Source organism: Bos javanicus, chromosome 19 (assembly GCF_032452875.1).
Source record: "Bos javanicus breed banteng chromosome 19, ARS-OSU_banteng_1.0, whole genome shotgun sequence".
In the NCBI taxonomy this organism is placed as follows: Eukaryota; Metazoa; Chordata; class Mammalia; order Artiodactyla; family Bovidae; genus Bos; species Bos javanicus.
This window is the reverse complement of record NC_083886.1, coordinates 15396010-15413670: the sequence shown is the minus strand read 5'-3', so window position 1 is coordinate 15413670 and position 17661 is coordinate 15396010. Positions and strand designations below refer to the sequence as shown.

Below are 17661 nucleotides of genomic sequence, written 5' to 3'. Positions count from 1 at the left end.
CGTCTTTGAACTCTCATCTCTAGCACAAATTATGGCACTAGCTGGGACTCAGTATCTTTCTATGGAAAGAGTGCACTATTTTGCTATCCTGGTCTTTGTGCCAAATTTGGTGAAAGTCCGTTTTGAATTTCCAACTCCTTGAGACCACAGAGAACAAAGAATTCAAGATTCTGATACATTGCATAGTGTCCAAACTGGCTCCTCAGTAACTTCCAGACATCAAAATAAACACTTTACTTTAGTGAAGCTGCTTACAATTTACAAAGCCCTTTTTCTTATAGCCTGCCATTATTCTCTGCAACAACCCACGAAGCTGGCATAGCAGCGTTCACCCCAGAGATGAGGGAACTGAGACACAGAGCGGTTGGGTAATTTCTCAGCTGGTAAGTGATAAAGTCAGGACTCAGACCCAGGGCTTTTCATTCTGAGCCCAGTGTTCATTCGACTCCATCATAACAAGGGCTGTATTTTTGTCCCTGCCTTCCGAGGGGCCTGGAGGAGCTCCTGGAGAAGGAGGAAGAGGAAATCAAGATGAGAAGTCTCTGACTTTGCCTGGGGCAATGGAGAAAGAGGATGACGGTTGTCTCCACGCTTTTCCCATTTCCTGAGCACCTAATATGTGCCAGCCTCCCTGCCGCATGCATGCCTGCTTCCAGGGGAAGATATCCAGGGAGGCTGAAGCTTTAAGCCCCTCCCTTGTGCAGACCCCTCTAATGGTCCTGGGTAACAGGTGCCATCAATTCATTACACAAGACGCTTTGAAGTGCCCTGAGCACCTCTATAAGAGACACATGATAGTTTTCCACATTTGACAACAACCCCGAAGAAGTGCCTGACATTACAAATAATGAATTGTAAAGCTGAATCAAAGACTGATTTATCTTTCTCTCCTGACTATGGAAAATATTACAAAATCTTTGTCATGTTGAGAAGTGGTCAAAAATGTGCAGTCAAAATGTAGGAAAGATGATAAAGAGGTAATGCCTAGGTAATTGAATTTTTTAATTGTCATTTTTCTAGGTTTTGTGATAGTTCTAGTACTTACCAGCTTTGAAAATGTGTGTGTGTTTTTTTTTTTTACCATTTCTAATTCTAAATAAATGTTCATTTTACACCTAACATCTAATTGTAACTTTGCCTTCTCTTTTCTTAAAGAGGGCCGTGTCAATTTTATAAGAGCATAGTACCCTGTACAATTTGGATCTGTCCCTCGGGAGGTCATCTCATTTAATTATTATAGTAAGTCAATGAGAGAATTACTATTATCTTCATTTTATAAATGAAGACACTAAGGTTTAGAGAGGAGAAGGCAATGGCACCCCACTCCAGTACTCTTGCCTGGAAAATCCCATGGACAGAGGAGCCTGGTAGGCTGCAGTCCATGGGGTCTCGAAGAGTCGGACACGACTGAGCGACTTCACTTTCACTTTTCACTTTCATGCATTGGAGAAGGAAATGGCAACCCACTCCAGTGTTCTTGCCTGGAGAATCCCAGGGACGGCGGAGCCCGGTGGGCTGCCGTCTGTGGGGTCGCACAGAGTCGGACACAACTAAATCGACTTAGTAGTAGTAGTAGTAAGGTTTAGAGATGATCATTTTGCCCCAAATCCCACAAACTGAAAAGAAGCAAGGCCTTGGATCAACCTCAAATGTGACTTGAAATCTGTGCTTTTCCTTCTTTGTAATTACCAAAACTAACTTTCTGGGAATTCATCCATGGTCCTTTAATGTTTAGGGAAATAGTGATTTTTAACTATGTACACAAATCCTTTGATATTCTTTGCTCCCTATTTCGCCCTCCCCTTGAGTGAGGCTGGACTTGATGGCTTTCTTCTAGCAAATGAATGTGGAAGAAATGATGGTGCATGGTTGGGTCTTTTTAAAATTTTTTATTTATTTATTTTTGACTGCTCTGGGTCTTCGTTGTTATGTGGGCTTTCCTCCAGTTTCTGTGAGCAGGGGCTACTCTCTAGCTGCGATGTGCAGGCTTCTCATTTCGGTGGCTTCTCTTGTTGCAGAGCCTGGAGCACGCGAGCTTCAGCAGTTGCAGTTCTTGGGCTCTAGAACACAGAATCAATAATTGTGGGGCACGCGTTTAGCTGCTCCACAGTATGTGGGATCTTCCCGGATCAGGGACTGAACCCATGTCTCTTGCATTGGCAGGTGGATTCTTTATCACTGAGCCACCAGGCAAGCCCATGATTGGGTCTTAAAAGGCACTGTGGGGACTTCCCTGGTGGTCCAGCGGTTCAGAATCTGCCTTGCAATGCAGGGGGTGCAGGTTTTGACACCTGGTCGGTGAATTAAGATCCCACAAGCCACAGGGCAATTAAACCTGCATGCCCCAACTAAGACCCATCAAAGCCAAATAAGTAAATATTTTTTAAAAGGCAGTGGTGGGGGGGGCGGGGTGTGGGTGTTCCATGGCTTCTCTCTTGCTTTCTGTCTCTTGACTTTGGGGGGAGCTCTCATCTCATGAAGACACCCAGGCAGCCCCATGAAGAGGTGCTATGGTGAGGAACTGAGGCCTCCAGCCAACAGCCGTGTGGTGAGCTGTCTTGAAAGCAGACCCTCCCGCCCCAGTCAAGCCTTCAGATGAAGCAGCCCCACCAACATCTTGACTACAATTTCACAAGAGACCCTGACTCATGGAAGGAGCCCTGTGGCCTCAGGAATCCAACCACGGAGCCAAACACCCACAGTCCGGATGGGTCCTCATTCTCCCCCGTGATGTGCAGAAACAAATCTCGCTCTGTAAGCAGTGGACCAATTCCGTCAGGTCTGAGGACGCCAGAGAAACAGCAAGAGACACTTGGTCTGAAGGAAAGAGACGCACACAGAGGCTTGGGGCAGCCACTCCGTGTGTCCTGAGGGGAACCGCCGTGCCTGGGTTCCTCTTGCTTATGGACAAACCCCAGGGCTCTGCACGGCCAGACAGACTGGACGGTAACTTAGAGATGTGGAAACCGCCCTGCGCTGTGGCCGGGGTTCATCGAGGGATTGAGAGTCTGACCAAAAGCGAGGGACTTGACAGGAAGAATGCCAGGGCAAGGGTCTGCAGCTTTGTCCGGCGGCCCCCATGTGACGTGGTCTTCTGTCTGCATCCCATCTCCTCATCATCGAGGCAGGCAGGCTGTATCCCCCTTTGCAGGGTCTCCAGGGCCAGGCTTACTGATTGTCAGCAGAGTGGAAAGTGCCCCCAGGGGATCAGTTTTGATTTTCCTCCCTGAGGTGAGCTCTTCTGATTTGAAATGAGTAAATTTCCTTGCTCATTAACAACAACAACAACAAAAAACTGCAGACACTTCCTTGGGCTGACAAGCCTACCTGGTATGTCATTGGCATTTACGGATTATCTGGGACATTTAGAGACTTTTTGTTTGCCTGGAACAGAGAGGGTTTCCCAGGATATGAGGCTTTCAGTGTTAAAAATGCATACAATCTGGGAAAATAGGATAGTCACTTATTGGCCTTTAGATAAGTGGGAAGTCAGGTAAATACAGATAGGTTTTTCTTTTTAATAAAAAATTAATGATAATATCTATCACTCACCTTCAGGGGAACATATCTTAACAAGAAATAAAACCCTTGATACTGAATTTCTTCAGGAAAGTCCAGTGCTCTTGCGGGGAAGGACAGAGTTCTGTTTCCTAGACTTGACCTCTTTTGCCTTAAAGTTAGTTTCTGTTAGCAGCACTTGCAAACAATAACTCACCTGAAGAACTGGGCTTTTTCTAGAAAGACAAGTAAGGTGAAAAGTAGGTTGTTCTGTGAGTCAACATATCTGCAAGGAAGCAAGCAAATTTAATTTAAATGCTAGCCAAGCTCTCAGAAGGACACCTGATTCTTCACAGGCTTGCATTTATCTTGAATATGATTATCAGGCTACAAAATTCACTGTGCCAGAAAAATAACTGTTTCAAATGAAAACATTTAACTTCATGTCCTTAGGAGTCTCTATTGTATCGTGATGGTTGGAACTTGATCTTCGCCAATACCAGAGTCCTCATCTTTTCTTCGAGGTTGTGTCTAAGCTCAGGGTGGTGTTGGAGTTGAGAGGGTATAAGGTGCGGGAAAGGATGGAGGCAAGGGCCTCCATTTCTCAGAGCAAATCCTCCTGAGCCCGTGTGCTGCTCCAGACACTCAGTGCTTCAGAGGCATTCTTTCTCTTTGTCTCAGATCAGTATTGATCTGCACTATTTTTATCCCCATTTTACAGGTGAAGCCCAGAGAAGGGGAGAGACTTATGCAAGGATGACACAGGGAGTGAAAGGCAGAGCTGAGGTATGAAACCCAACAGCCTGATTCTAGAGGCAGCCGTCTAGGGTCCTTCATTTAACGAATGTTGGTGGATTGTTGTTACCTCAGGATGCAGCAATGAGCAAAGCAGACAGAGCCCCCTGCCCTGGAGGTGCCCCCATCCTGGCCTCTATACCCCACCGCCTCTTTTCAGCAGCCACAAGACATCCACTCCTCACTTGGTCCTGGGGCAGTGTTTTCTCTGGTTCCCACTCTAGAAGGCTCTGTGTCCGGTGACCCTCTTATTCCTTCCATCCTTCTCCTAGGAAGACAGACATTCATTCTGCTCTGTGTACCACACTGGCCACAGTGGTCAGCTCTTGCAGAGCTAAGAGCCTATCTCCTTCCAACTGCCCTCAAGCACAGGGCACCCTTGTTTTTGCCACATCAGGGCTCAAGGAGAGGTCTGATCCCCAGGACCCACTGCACTTCTTGCTCAGGTGGGTGCAGGGGCTAGTGCTCGACTTCCCAGAGCATCCATGCTTGCCCCTTTCCTCTTCTCACTCCCCTTCTCAGTGGACAGGAAACTGGCTGTAATTTACCCAGTGTATTCCATGTTCCATGTAACTTGACGGCTACAGATTTTCAGTTTCAAAACCCTAAAGCCTTCTCTGCTCATTGCAGAAAATCCCTTCCTCCAGCTGGACGTGTGTGGCTGATCCCAAGTGGCAGAAGGGTCAGGTAAGGAATAACCACAGTGGCTTCCCTGGTAGCTCAGATGGTAAAGAATCTGCCTGCAATGCAGGAGATGTGGGTTTGACCCCTGGGTCAGGAAGATCCCCTGGAGAAGAAAATGGCAACCCACTCCAGTATTCTTGCCTGGGAAATCCCATGGACAGAGGAGCCTGGCGTGCTACAGTCCATGGGGTCAAAAAGAGTTGGACACGACTGAGCAACACTTTCACTTTCAGGGGGAAAAAACCAGCTGTTAGCAGTGCAGGATGACGGCCTATCCTCATCTTGACACCTCAGGCCCTGTAAAGAAGCACCATTTGGGACTTCCCTGGAGCTCCAGTGGTTAAGACTTCACCTTCCAATGCTGGGGGTGTGGGTTCCATCCTGGGTCAGGCAGCTAAGATTCCGAATGACTCACAGCCAAAAAACCAACACATAAAACAGAAGCAATATTGCAACTGATTCAATAAAGGCTTTAAAAATGATCCATATCAAAGAAATCTTAAAAAATATTAACGCTCACAATACCTCTTCAGCATACACCCTTCTTTGTACCTCAGTTTACTCACTTGTAGAGTAGGAATAAAAATAATATTCCCCTCATAGTCTGTTGGGAGGATTAAAATGAGTTATAAGTTGCAAGTGCTCAGAACAATTTCTGGCAAAGGGTGGATTACATGTGAGCTATCAGCTGCTGTCATTGTGATAATTTCGTGAGATATTTATCTTTCCCTTTACATATATGCCAGGGTAAAGAACAATATTTTAAAAGTTTATTTCTGTATCCTCAGCACATGCCATGGTCAGGCATGTAGTAGTTATTCAAAACATGTTGAATTTTAATTGAATGAGCAAACCCTGTTATGTTTCTGTCTCTTAATGTTAAAAAAAAATATTTGATGCAGTAAAGTCGGTAACTTCTCCCCGAAATCCATCCTCTCCCATTCCTTGAAGATGACATTCCTTAGAATGTCAGAGCTGGGAGGTCATGTGTGAAGTGTTAGTCACTCAGTCCTGTCTGACTCTTCGGGCTCCCATGGGCCATAACCCTCCAGGCTCCTCTGTCCATGGGATTCTCTAGGCAAGAATACTGGAGTGGGTTGGCATACCCTCCTCCAGGGGATCTTCCTGACCCAAGGCTTGAACATGGGTCTCCTGCATTGCAGGCAGATTCTTTACTGTCTGAGCCACCTGTAGCCTAATCTTAACTTACAAAGACAAGTCATGAGCCCCTGGAAGGGGAAGTGAGGTGCCTGTGGTTACCTGGTTACAATGCAGTGAAGGAAGAATCGCCAACCCAGGAGACAGGGGTAGGGGCGTCTCACTTTTTTTGCACAGCTCTTCGATGAGAAAACAAAGCTTATCCTTTCCTTGTACTCATCATTCATTGATGCCACCGCAGGAATACTTCACAAATAGGCTCCAGGGTGGGAAGAGTACAGACCACACGATGCTAAAGAGATCAGGGTTCAGACCCCAGTTCCACCACTCACTGGTTGTGTGCTCTTGGGTAAATGAAGCCCCACTTTCCTTGTTTATAAAATGTGGACAATAAGCCAGAGTCTGCAGGAGTTTTGTGAGGACCAGAGAAAGGAATGTGTGAGTGCTTCTAGCACAGAGTAGATATGCTTGTCTCCTCCTCACCTCCCCTACCACCACCACCTGCTCTGGTAGCAAAGCAGAGAAGTGGAAGACAGGACTCTTTTCCTCCAGGAGATCACAATCTAAGATCATCAAACATCTTTCTGAGAAGGAAGAAGCTTGAGCAGGGATGAGCTGAAGGGCAGAGTCACTGGAGAGGGAACATGAACTGGGGAAGTTTCATGGAAGAGGCAGTCCTGGTTTTAAAGGAGAGAAAGCAGACAGATCACCAGTGTGGACAGAGCACGAAGCTTTTCCAAAGGGCTTTGCAGAGAGACAGTCCCTCCCCTGATGAAGTAGCCACCCTCCCTCTCTTCCCCTCTCTCCCAGCTTGACCTCTTCACAGCACTTACACCGCTCGCTCACACTTGTCTTTCTATAATTGTATCCCCAAACTAGGGGCTTCCCTGGTGGCTTAGACGGCAGAGAATCTGCCTTCGAGACCTGGGTTCCATCTCTGGATCGGGAAGATCCTCTGGAGGAGGGCAAGGCAACCAGTTCCAGTATTCTTGCCTGGAGAATCCCACGGACAGGGGAACCCGGTGGGCTGCAGTCCATAGGGTTGCACAGTCAGATACGACTGAGCGACTTAGCACAGCACAGCGTCCCCACTGAGAACACGAGAGACTTTCTGTTTCACATTTAGTGCTATAGCTCCCCTTCCTGGAACAGTGTCTGGCACAGAACAGTTGTCCAAAGAAAACATTCGTGGAACGAATAAGGAGTGATAAGGTACAAAGGTAGAGACTGGGTTATCTTGGCAAGAAAGGGATGGTCGGACTGAGCAGAGGGTCTATGTTTAAAATATTGAGGAATGCAGCAGACGGGGCTAAGGTGCAAAGGCTGAGATTTGATTCTTTTCAGCGACAGAGAGAAAGGCTCGGCCGTGAAGCTGGTGGACTGGCTTCCCTCTCCAGAAGGCCCACATTCCTGACCTTTGGCCAGTCCCTTTCACTCCCATACCAGCCGGTGAGGCTCGAGAGATAACCTCCAGCCACCCAAGACCCCGGGTGCCTTTAGGTCAGCCCTTTACACGGGGATCATCCGTGGTCACAAGTCATCCTCAACTATGTTTAACTCTGGCGAGTGTTGGTCCAAGGAGAGCGACGCGTTAGAAAAAAACAGACACTCAGAACCCACAAAGGAACATGGTTGAATCACCAAGCATCTTGTTTGTCTTAGAGGTTGAGGTAACCTCTAGGAATCTTACACCCATAAAACTGTCCGCAGTATTGAAAACATGCTGCAGGAAAACTCCCTGGTGGCCAGGAATGTCCCCTCCAACGTGGGATGGCACTAGAAACGTTCTGAAAAACTTGAATGACCGCGGGTTGCCCAGTGTTGCTGCTGTCCAGTAGGGGGCGCCGTTGGTACAAATTGTGTCATTGACACATTGACTCCATTATTCTCAGGACCGCCTGGCTGTGTTTACAGCTTTGCACAGACACTTGGCCCTGGTTTTTAAACACTGAATAGGGGACAGGTGTGCCAGGAGAAGAAAGTGGCTTGTTCCAATACTTTGAAGGAAAATGCTTTCCTGGTTGGCACCTTAATGACCGTAACTGGTTTTCTTCCTACAAAATCTTTTTCACGGCTTTCTAGTCCTCATCATGTCAGATTGGCTTTTCTCCTAAAGAGATTATTTTATGTAGCTTATCCCAAGGATCAATGTTTGGTGTCCCTAGAATCCCCGTATTAGAGGAATGTCGAGCTGTTGGTCTGGGGGAACCCAAGTCCCATCCACCAGCTTGAAGAAAACCTAGACGACATAGGGTCAAGCCCAAGAGATGAACTTACCCCGGCAGCGAGGGTGATTATTTTGGAAAACTGCTCTTGAGTTCTCCTGTAAGCAATACACAGTCATTTGAAGAAAGGAGCTGCACCCTAGAAATCCCAAAGAAGGGGTTGATGAGAGCTTCCGAATGCCGGTTATTGTGTGCATGCTTCCCTGGTGTCTCAGTAAAGAAAGAATTCGCATGCAATGCGGGAGACCAGGTTCCATCCCTGGGTCAGGAAGATCCCCTGGAGAAGATGGCTACCCACTCCAGTATTCTGGCTTGGAGAATTCCATGGACAGAGGAGCCTGGCGGGCTACAGTCCATGGGGTCACAAAGAGTTGGGCAAGACTGAGTGACTAACACTTCACATTTTTTTTAACCCCCTTAGGCACAGGATGGTAGATCTGCATCTCTGGAAGCTTTGAGCTCACAGAATACGGGATGAATAAAGGGTGCCCTCCTGAATGCTAATCCTTCACCCCTTTCTAAGCAACAAACCCCCAAGGTTGGCTCAGCTTCCCCAGATCCTGCTTGGGCCACCTTGGGATGCCCAAGTCAGTATACGGGTCAGGAAAGCGCCAGGACTCTTGGGAACATGCAGATACACTGATCTTTTCTGGAGTCTTGGACCTTCCCTGTCCCCAACAAACCTGCTTCTGGTTCTTCTAGCAAAGGAGGGCAGAGAATCCCCCCAAAGTTCCAGGGCTCCTCATGGCTCAAGGACTCTGAGATCAGACATCCAGTCTGACTCAGTGTCTCAGGACGGCCAGGAAGTCCCTTCTGGCCCCTCAACTCCCTCACACACACACACACCCACACCCACACCCACACACACCCCCACACACACACAACTCCAGCGGATGGAGGTACCAGAGAGAGGCTGGGAAACAAAGGTGGCTTTCACCCAGAACCAGCTGAGAGGGGACGACCGTGGCAGGGTCTGCAGCCCCGAAGCAGGGTGCCGTCCTGTGACTCTGAGCTCAAAAATGTGTGAAATTTCTTTTTGCTGGGTATTCTACATCAAGCGGAACCTGTTCTCAGAGAAACATTCCATTTCACAGACCCTAATGGCTTTCCTCTGTGCCGATGCATTAATGAGGCTCCGGCTCATTCTAATCAGAAGGAAGCCATGCAGATAATTGCCTGAATTTTTAATTCAGGGTTATGATAGGGGAATCAAAGTCACACTGCAGTTGCTGAGGCTGCCTCTGGTTCCAGGCCATTGACTTTTGCAATTTTCTTTGATTCCCCCTCTCCGTCTCTTTCTCCCCCACCCCCAGCTCTCTGCTTCTCCCTCTCTGGGACTTGGTGGAGACGACAGTTTCAGGTAGGGGCGGGCTTGGAGTAATGGAGCAGCCTTGGGGTCTCTACACAGTCTTTCTTCTTCCTCCTCCTCTTTTAAACCCTCTCTTTCCCCACCCCCACCCCCACACACACCATAAAAGGGTGGATACAGCCTGTACCTGTCACCCCAGGGCTGGTTCTGGGAGAGTGCCCCGCACTGGCCTTCCCACTCAGGGTCTTCATGCCCGTAGGCAGAAACAGGAAATTTGCCCCAGGAGAGGATCTCCCTTGGCAATTGACTTTTCATTTCACCCCAGTTCTTTGGAACAATGGAGAGAAATGGAAAGGCCAAGGGAAAAGAAACCAGGTGACAAGGGCAGCTCAGTGACCTGCTCTGGATGATGCAGGGACCTAGAGCAGGTGGGAAGCTGGAGGCATCTAAGCTTAGGTCTTATCTGAATTAACTCACACCACAATCCCCGCACACTGGAAATTCTAAAGAACTCACAGGTCTCTGAGAGCTTACAGGTGGTAGAAAGAGGTGCAGGCGAACTGGTTAGATTATTTGCCACCCGCCAGCAAGAACCCAGAGGTTGGTACAGAAGGAGGCTCCCTGACGTTGGGCAGTCTTCCCACTGTATCCAAGACCTTGGAGTGAAAGAGAATTTGCTAGGGTGAAAGTCAGTCTTTCTGGCTCAACCCCAACCAGGCAAGCTGGGTTTTCCGGGAAAGCGACTGTTCCTGCAAGGAATGTCTTCTTCCAGCATCCTCCAGGGCTGGCTCTACTACAACAGTATCAGCAGATGTTTGCACTGAAAGCCAGTAGTCAGCAGAATGACTCCATCCCTTCCAGATGGGGCTGCTGAATCCCTGGTCACCCAGTCATATGGTCTCTAACAGCAGAATGTATTTCCACATCTCTGGTTCTATACAGGTTCAGGATTCTTACTTTCAAAAATAGGGAAAAGATGTTTGCACCATGACTGAGCATTTTCTACGTACCAAGGCTCATTTACCATCATTCCATCTAATCACAACAAGTGCGTCATGAAGAAGAGATGACCACCTCTACCTTACAGATCAGGAAAATCAGGTTCACCAGAAAGAAACAGAAATTTTGCCACCTCCTGTATCTCCCCTTCCATTGGAACGTTTCTTCAATGGAATCCAGAAGTTCCTTTATAGTTGTGTTCTCAGGGCTTGGTGATGCAGTCTTCCCAACTGAAGGCTTTCAGAAATTATAAGGAGCAGTTAGCTTTATCATGCTGGTGGAATTTGCCCTCCTTGGGGCTTTTGTCTCCTCAATAAAAAATGTCACCTCATGCTTGAGACCCAGGTTTGACCCCTAGTTCAGAAAGATCCCCTGGAGAAGGGAATGGCGACCCATTCCAGTAGTCTTGCCTGGAGAATTCCAAGGATGGAGGAGCCTGGCGGGTTATAGTCCATGGGGATCGCAAAGAGTCAGACCCGACTGAGTAGCTAACCCTTTCACTTTCATGCTTGAAGAGCACCCCTCTCCCTAATGTGCCCAAGCAACCTTCAGGATGCTCTGCTGCCACCTGGACACTAACCCGGAAAGGGGAGAAGACTCAACTCCTTAGCAGCATTCCTTCCATTTAGACCAGTGGACCTCATCTTGGCTCTGTAATATATGAAGATAGCACAGAATATCCTAAGAAATATTTGTGAATCTCTGTTGAACTTTTTATGCAAAATCACTCTCCACTTCTTTTAATAAAAAAAAAAAAAAAAGTCTTGTGCTTTGGAATACATTTATGCAGAATTAGGGTCTCATCTGTTCAGGAATAGTTTGACCCAGGAATCAAGGTGGGGGTCTCCTGCTTTGGATTCTTTACCAACTGAGCTATCAGGGAAGCCCATCATCTATTCAACCAGTCAGCAAACAATGAGCACCTACTATATGCCAGGCTCTGCCAAACGCCGAGGATATTAAGTTAAAAGACTGAGTCCTGCCCTCTGGGAGGTCGCAGTTTATTGGGGTAGATGAATGCGTAAAGACTTACTGCTCAGGGTAAGGGCTGCAGCAGAGGCAAGTACGATATATTATGAATAATGACAGGGATTCTGAAACCAAGTTAACAAGATGATAAGTAAACTCCAACAAAATGGAGAGGAACAGCAAAAACGCTTATTCCTGAACCCAGAGTATAGACCCAGTCAGGGACAAAAGACCCCAGTCGAAACTTGGTTCCTGGAGCTTCCCTGGTGGGCCAGTGGATAAGACTCCATGCTCCCAATGCAGGGGGTCAAGGTTCAATCCCTGGTCAGAGAATTAAGATCCCACATGCTGCAGCTAAACCCTTGTGCTGCAGCTGTTGAGCCATGCCATCTAGAGCCCACGTGCCACAACTAGAGAAGCCCGCCTGCCAACAATTGTAGAAGCCTGGGCACTGCAACGAAGATCCAGTGCAGCCAAAAATATAAAAAATAAAATAAACCTGAGTCCCTTCTCAAGAGCCATCTTTCTCTTAGCTCCCGGAGACCCAGACTGCTCCCCAGGTCCTGTGCATTCCAGCTCCAGCCCTGTGAACTTGGAGTTAATGATTAAACTGGGCATCAGTGCCATGGCTTCCTTGGGGTGAGCTGGACTGCTCAGCTCTGGAAACTGCCAAGTTCCTGGCTCTGCTCCAGCCCAGGATAAGCCAGAGACACAGCCAGGCCCCACACCCAGAGGCAGCTCTTTTTCCAAGTCGGCTGGAATCTCAACGATATGCAGTCTTCGAACCTCCTGCTGCACACCTAAGGCACTGTGGTACAGTAGAAAGGGGGTGTTCGAGGAGGTGGGAGTCTTGGGTCCAAATCCTGGTTCTGTTCCTAACCAGATGGGTGACCTTGGGACAGTCTCCTTACCTGTTCTGAAGTTCAGGTTCCTCATCCATAACAAAAGAAGGTTGGACCAGAGCATTCCTTGTTCTCTCACACTTCCATGACTTTGCACCTTTCCCTGGCACACCCTTCCTATCCCTTCTGCTTCTTATTCATCCTCCAGGATGCAGCTGAAGGGTCGCCATCTTCAGGAAGTCTTCCCCAACCTTCTCCCTACAGACTGAAACGGGGGTGCCCCTCCTTTTACTAGATAGAACTCTGTGTTCCCTTTAGCCCATTGTTATCATTGCTTTTTTTGTCCCACGAGTCTGCAACTGAACAATGCCTAGTGTCTAGCGTATGCGTGTTCAGAAGTTTTAAGTTTCATCCAGTTAGAGTCGTCATGATTACTGATACTGATGAAATTATTTCTACCATTTTACTTTGTGTTTTCTTTCGATCACTTCTTTTTAAGCATTCTACCAACTTGACTGTATCTTCTTTTGTTTGGTTTGGAAGTTTTCCACTTTATTTCCATTCTTCTTGTAGGAACCCTTAAAATTTTAACGTAAATACTTGCTTTAATGACTATAAAGTTAACCAGTATCTCTAACTTCTTATCCCCAAAAAGGAAGACTTTAGAACATTTTAACTGTTCTTCCTAAATTCCTATTGTGTCTTAGTATTTTAGCTTTATTTTATTTTTAAACCTCTAAAATTACTTTAAAAATTTTGTATGATGATTATTTAGATATAGCAATGGGCTTATGTATATATTTTATTTTTGCTCATATTGCTTCTTGCAAGGCACCTCCTTCTGTCTGGGCTTAATTCACTTCTTGAAGCACATCCTTCAGTAGTCCCTCCAGTAAGAGTTTATGATGATAAACTCTGTCTTCGTTTAAAAATGTCATTATTTTGCCATCTCTCTTGAATAATAGTTCAGCTGGGTATAAATTTATACACCAATGATTGTTCTTCCTTTGCACTTTGAAGATTATTTCCACCATGTTCTGAAACATTTGGTGGCTAATAAGAGGTCTTGTTTCAGTCTGACATTGCTGTATAAGAAACGTGTTTGTATTCATACTTTTTCACACTTTTAATATTTGACAAACATAGCTTTTAACATTTTTGTGTTTTGTTTTGCTCTATGTTCCTTCTGCAGCTTCATTATGCTCATGTGTCTACGTGTGTAGCTGTTTTTATTTATCTTGCATGTGACTCAATATACTCCTTTAATCCAAGAACTCATTTATCTTTTTTCCAAATTTCAAAGCCAGGATCCCTTTAAACATTCCCATTTCTAAATTTTCTTTAGACTCTCTTTTAGAATCTCTATTAAAACCATGTTGGACTTTCTCATTCTATATTTCATGTCTCTTAATCCCCTTCCACAACATATTTTTCTTCACTTAACTATGTTTCATTTTGGGCGATTTCCTTAGTTCCACATTTCATATCACTAATTTTCTCTTCATTTGCAGCTTTTCTATCATCTAACCAGTTTATTAAGTTTTTGGTTTCAATGACCTATATTTTTCATTTTTAAAAAGTCCACTTTTTCAGACATCCTTATTCTAAATACTAAAAACTGTGTCCCTTTCTTAACCTTTTATCTCTTTAAATATTTTAAACACACACATTTTATAGTCTTTCCAGAATGTTCTATTATTGATAGCTTTGTATTATAGATACAAATGCTCCCATTTATTATCTCTGTTAACTCTCCCTCATGGTGCTTTGGTTCTTAATGTAGTTTGTAAGTTTTCATCCTGGTCTCATCTTCAGCAGTGATTATCTTTCGTGCCGTTTCACATATGACTTTTCTAGGACCTTAGCGATTTTGCTGGTTCAGATTGGTTCTTATGCTGTACCACCTGGATATTATAAATTCAAACTCCACACTGACATATGACAGTGGCTTGGGTTTACAATTTCTCAAGAGCATCTATTCTTCCATCCAGAGTCCGGGTGGATGTTAAGACTCCTGGTAAATTCCCTAATTTGGTGAGCAACTCTCCAGTTTCCATTCGTATGCAGAGGAACCCAGAGAATTCTCCCCACTTCCCCACCTCTCCTTATCCTCAGTTTCTCTGCTGTGCCTTCGCTTAGTACTGAAACTTAGCCTCCCTAGCCTGCCTCTGGATCTGAGACCCCTGTCAGCCATCAGGGTCCCAGTGCCTGCTTACTATGCTAACTTTGAACCCTTCTCTTTCGTTATTTCTTACAAGCTCGAAAATGTATTTTAGGGGAAAGTTTTGTTCTACTCAATCCAGATTTTCTATGAATCTGTAGACAAACAAGCCCACGTCAGTCAATCTCATTAACCAGACATTTCCAGAAATCTCATTCTGATGAATGATATGCAAGATTCCTCCAGCTCTGAAGTCTATACTTTTTTAAAAAAATATTTTTTTTATTGGGAGATAATTGCTTTACCATATTGTGCTGGTTTCTGCCATACATCAACACGAATCAGCCACAGGTATACATATGTCCCCTCCCTCTTGAACCTCCCTCCCGTCTCCCACCCCATCCCACCCCGCTAGGTTGTCACAGAGCCCTGGGTTGAGCTCCCTGTGTCACACAGCACATTCCCACTGGCTATCTCGTTCACATGTGATAATGTATATGTTTACATGTTACTCTCTCAATTCGTCACACCCTCTTCTTCCCCTACTGGGTCCGCGAGTCTGTTCTCTATGTCTGTATGTCCACTGTTTCCCTGCAAATAGGTTCATCAGCACCATCCTTCTAGATTCCATATGCATGAGTTATTTACGTGTACTCAAAGGAGAAGCCTGACATCAGAAACAGAAATCCAAGAACCTTGTCCATCTTTCCTGCTTCTGCTGCTGCCAAGTTGCTTCAGTCGTGTCCGACTCTGTGTGACCCCATAGAGGGCAGCCCACCAGGCTCCCCTGTCCCTGGGATTCTCCAGGCAAGAACACTAGAGTGGGTTGCCATTTCCTTCTCCAATGCATGAAGGTGAAAAGTGAAAATGAAGTCACTCAGTCGTGTCCGACTCTTCGCCACCCCATGGACTGCAGCCTACCAGGCTCCTCCATCCATGGGATTTTCCAGGCAAGAGTACTGGAGTGGGGTGCCATTGCCTTCTCTGCCATCTTTCCTAGATATATAGAAATAAGACATAGGGTTCAGTGACTCTAGTGGACATGTCTTGGCACATGAACCAAGGTTCTCTCCTAGTTACATTTGGTGACGATAGTCAGAAAATATACTTTTTTGTGTTATTTAAAATGGAAGCAATTCTATTGACCCAACTTATGGAATATTAGAAGACCCAAAGAATTGTTCTAAAGAGCTTTCTGTGTATTGTGATTTATTCCTAACAATGCTAGCAGTCCAATGTCAAGGCACATTACTGATGAGCTCTTCTTCATGGGTGTTAGAAATGTGCAAGGCTTAGGTGAGAGGGGAGTTTGCGGGAGAATAGATACGTGTATAGGTATGACCGAGTTCCTTTGCTGTCTATCTGAAACTATCACAACATTGTTAATCAGCTACACTCCAATATAAAATACAAGGTTTTAAAAAATGCATATGTATTAAGCAGTATATAATATAGCCTTAATTTAGAAAAAAAAAAGAAATTTGCAAGGCTTATAGGAGGAAGACTGGTCCTCAGAAAATTCCCATGCAAGCCCGAGCAACTGAAGGAAATAGTTTCTACAATCTGCCTTTCTAGAATGAAGACATGGTAATAATTTGCTGTGTTACAGGATTTTTATTTATACTGCCATGAAACTACCCCAGAGAAGGCTCCATTTGTTTTGCCCATGAAAATCATTGCAGTTTGACTCAGCCCTGAAAAGTAAAGTGTGCTAGTTTTCTGTCTGACTCTTTGAAACCCAGAGGACTGTAGCCCCAGGCTCCTCTGTCCATGGGATTCTCTAGGCAAGAATACTGGAGTGGGTTGCCATTCCCTTCTCCAGGGGATCTTCCCGATCCAGGGATTGAACCCGGGTCTCCTTCACTGTACATGGATTCTTTACCATCTGAGCCATCAGGGGACACAGAGATGAACAGGATGAGGGCTCTCCAAACCCTCACAGTCTGGGTGATACGAAACATGGGTAAAAATGAAAACTTTTCTGTGATTTTTTTTTCCATTTTATTTTCATTTATTCATCTACTTAGAATCTTTGGCATTCCTCCTAAACAATTCTGCTTCTGGAACTTCCCTGGTGGTCCAGTGGTTAAGACTCTGCACTTTGACTGCAGGGGGCATGAGTTCGATCCCTGGTCAGGGAACTAAGATCCCACATGCCGCATGGTGGCCAAAACAAACAAACAAACAAAAAAAATGCTGATTCATACCAGTAAGTCAGTCTATGGGATTACATCTAAAATAATGAACAATATTTTTCAAAATTCCCCTTTCTCCTGAACAGTGAGAACAGCATTTTTGGACCTCACTTCATGGTAGCTTGTAAAGTATAAGGTATCTCAACAAACCCTACCACATGAAATTCATTTTCCCTTTGAAGCCACAGAAGGGCAGAACTTAGAACAAGCCTGCAGGAGCCTGCTCTTTCTCTGAAACCCAGAGCCCCTGCTCTGCATGTCTCTTGGGGCACCTGGCACTTTTCATTCTGTATTATCACTGCTTGCATATTTTTCTCATCTTCATCCCTGGAATCAAAACCCCTTGAAGTCAGGGCTCATGGCTGGTTCATCTTATAGTTCTGTAAGTGAAAGTGAAAGTCGCTCAGCCGTGTCCGACTCTTTGTGACCCCTTGGACTTAATCTGCCAGGCTCCTCTATGCATGGAATTCTCCAGGCAAGAATACTGGAGTGGGTAGTCATTCCCTTCTCCAGAGGATCTTCCCAACCCAGGGGTCAAACCCAAGTTTCCCACACTGCAGGCAGATTCTTTACTGTCTGAGCCACCTGGGAAGCCCATAGTTCTGTAAAGTTCTGCTTAAAATTGTTTTTGTCCTATTTGATCTAGTCCAAAGGCAGCTGAGCCCAAGACTGTTCAATTGCTTACTAAAAATTGCACACCAATGAGGGAATTCTCTGGCAGGCTGATGGTTAAGATTCCATCCTCCCAATGCAGGCAGGAGCTGGTTTGATCCCTGATCTGATCAGGGAACTAGGATCCTGCATGCTGTGTGGCCATAAAACATCT

General features: G+C 45.8%; 2 long non-coding RNA genes across 3 annotated transcripts in view; one reads left to right on the top strand and one right to left on the bottom strand.

Moving 5' to 3' along the window:
• Positions 1 to 11397, top strand: part of LOC133231767 (uncharacterized) — a 32316-nt gene extending 20919 nt beyond the window's left edge. For both annotated transcript variants that reach the window (XR_009731232.1, XR_009731233.1), the window contains exons 3-5: positions 4220 to 4284; positions 4924 to 4980; positions 10612 to 11397. This is a non-coding gene — a long non-coding RNA (uncharacterized LOC133231767). The remainder of the gene's footprint in view (positions 1 to 4219; positions 4285 to 4923; positions 4981 to 10611) is intronic.
• Positions 1875 to 12993, bottom strand: LOC133231766 (uncharacterized). Its single transcript, XR_009731231.1, has 3 exons — positions 12549 to 12993; positions 3716 to 3784; positions 1875 to 2060 (listed from the first exon to the last, which is right to left on the bottom strand). It is a non-coding gene; the product is annotated as an uncharacterized LOC133231766 (long non-coding RNA).
• Between the last annotated feature and the right edge of the window lie 4668 nt (positions 12994 to 17661).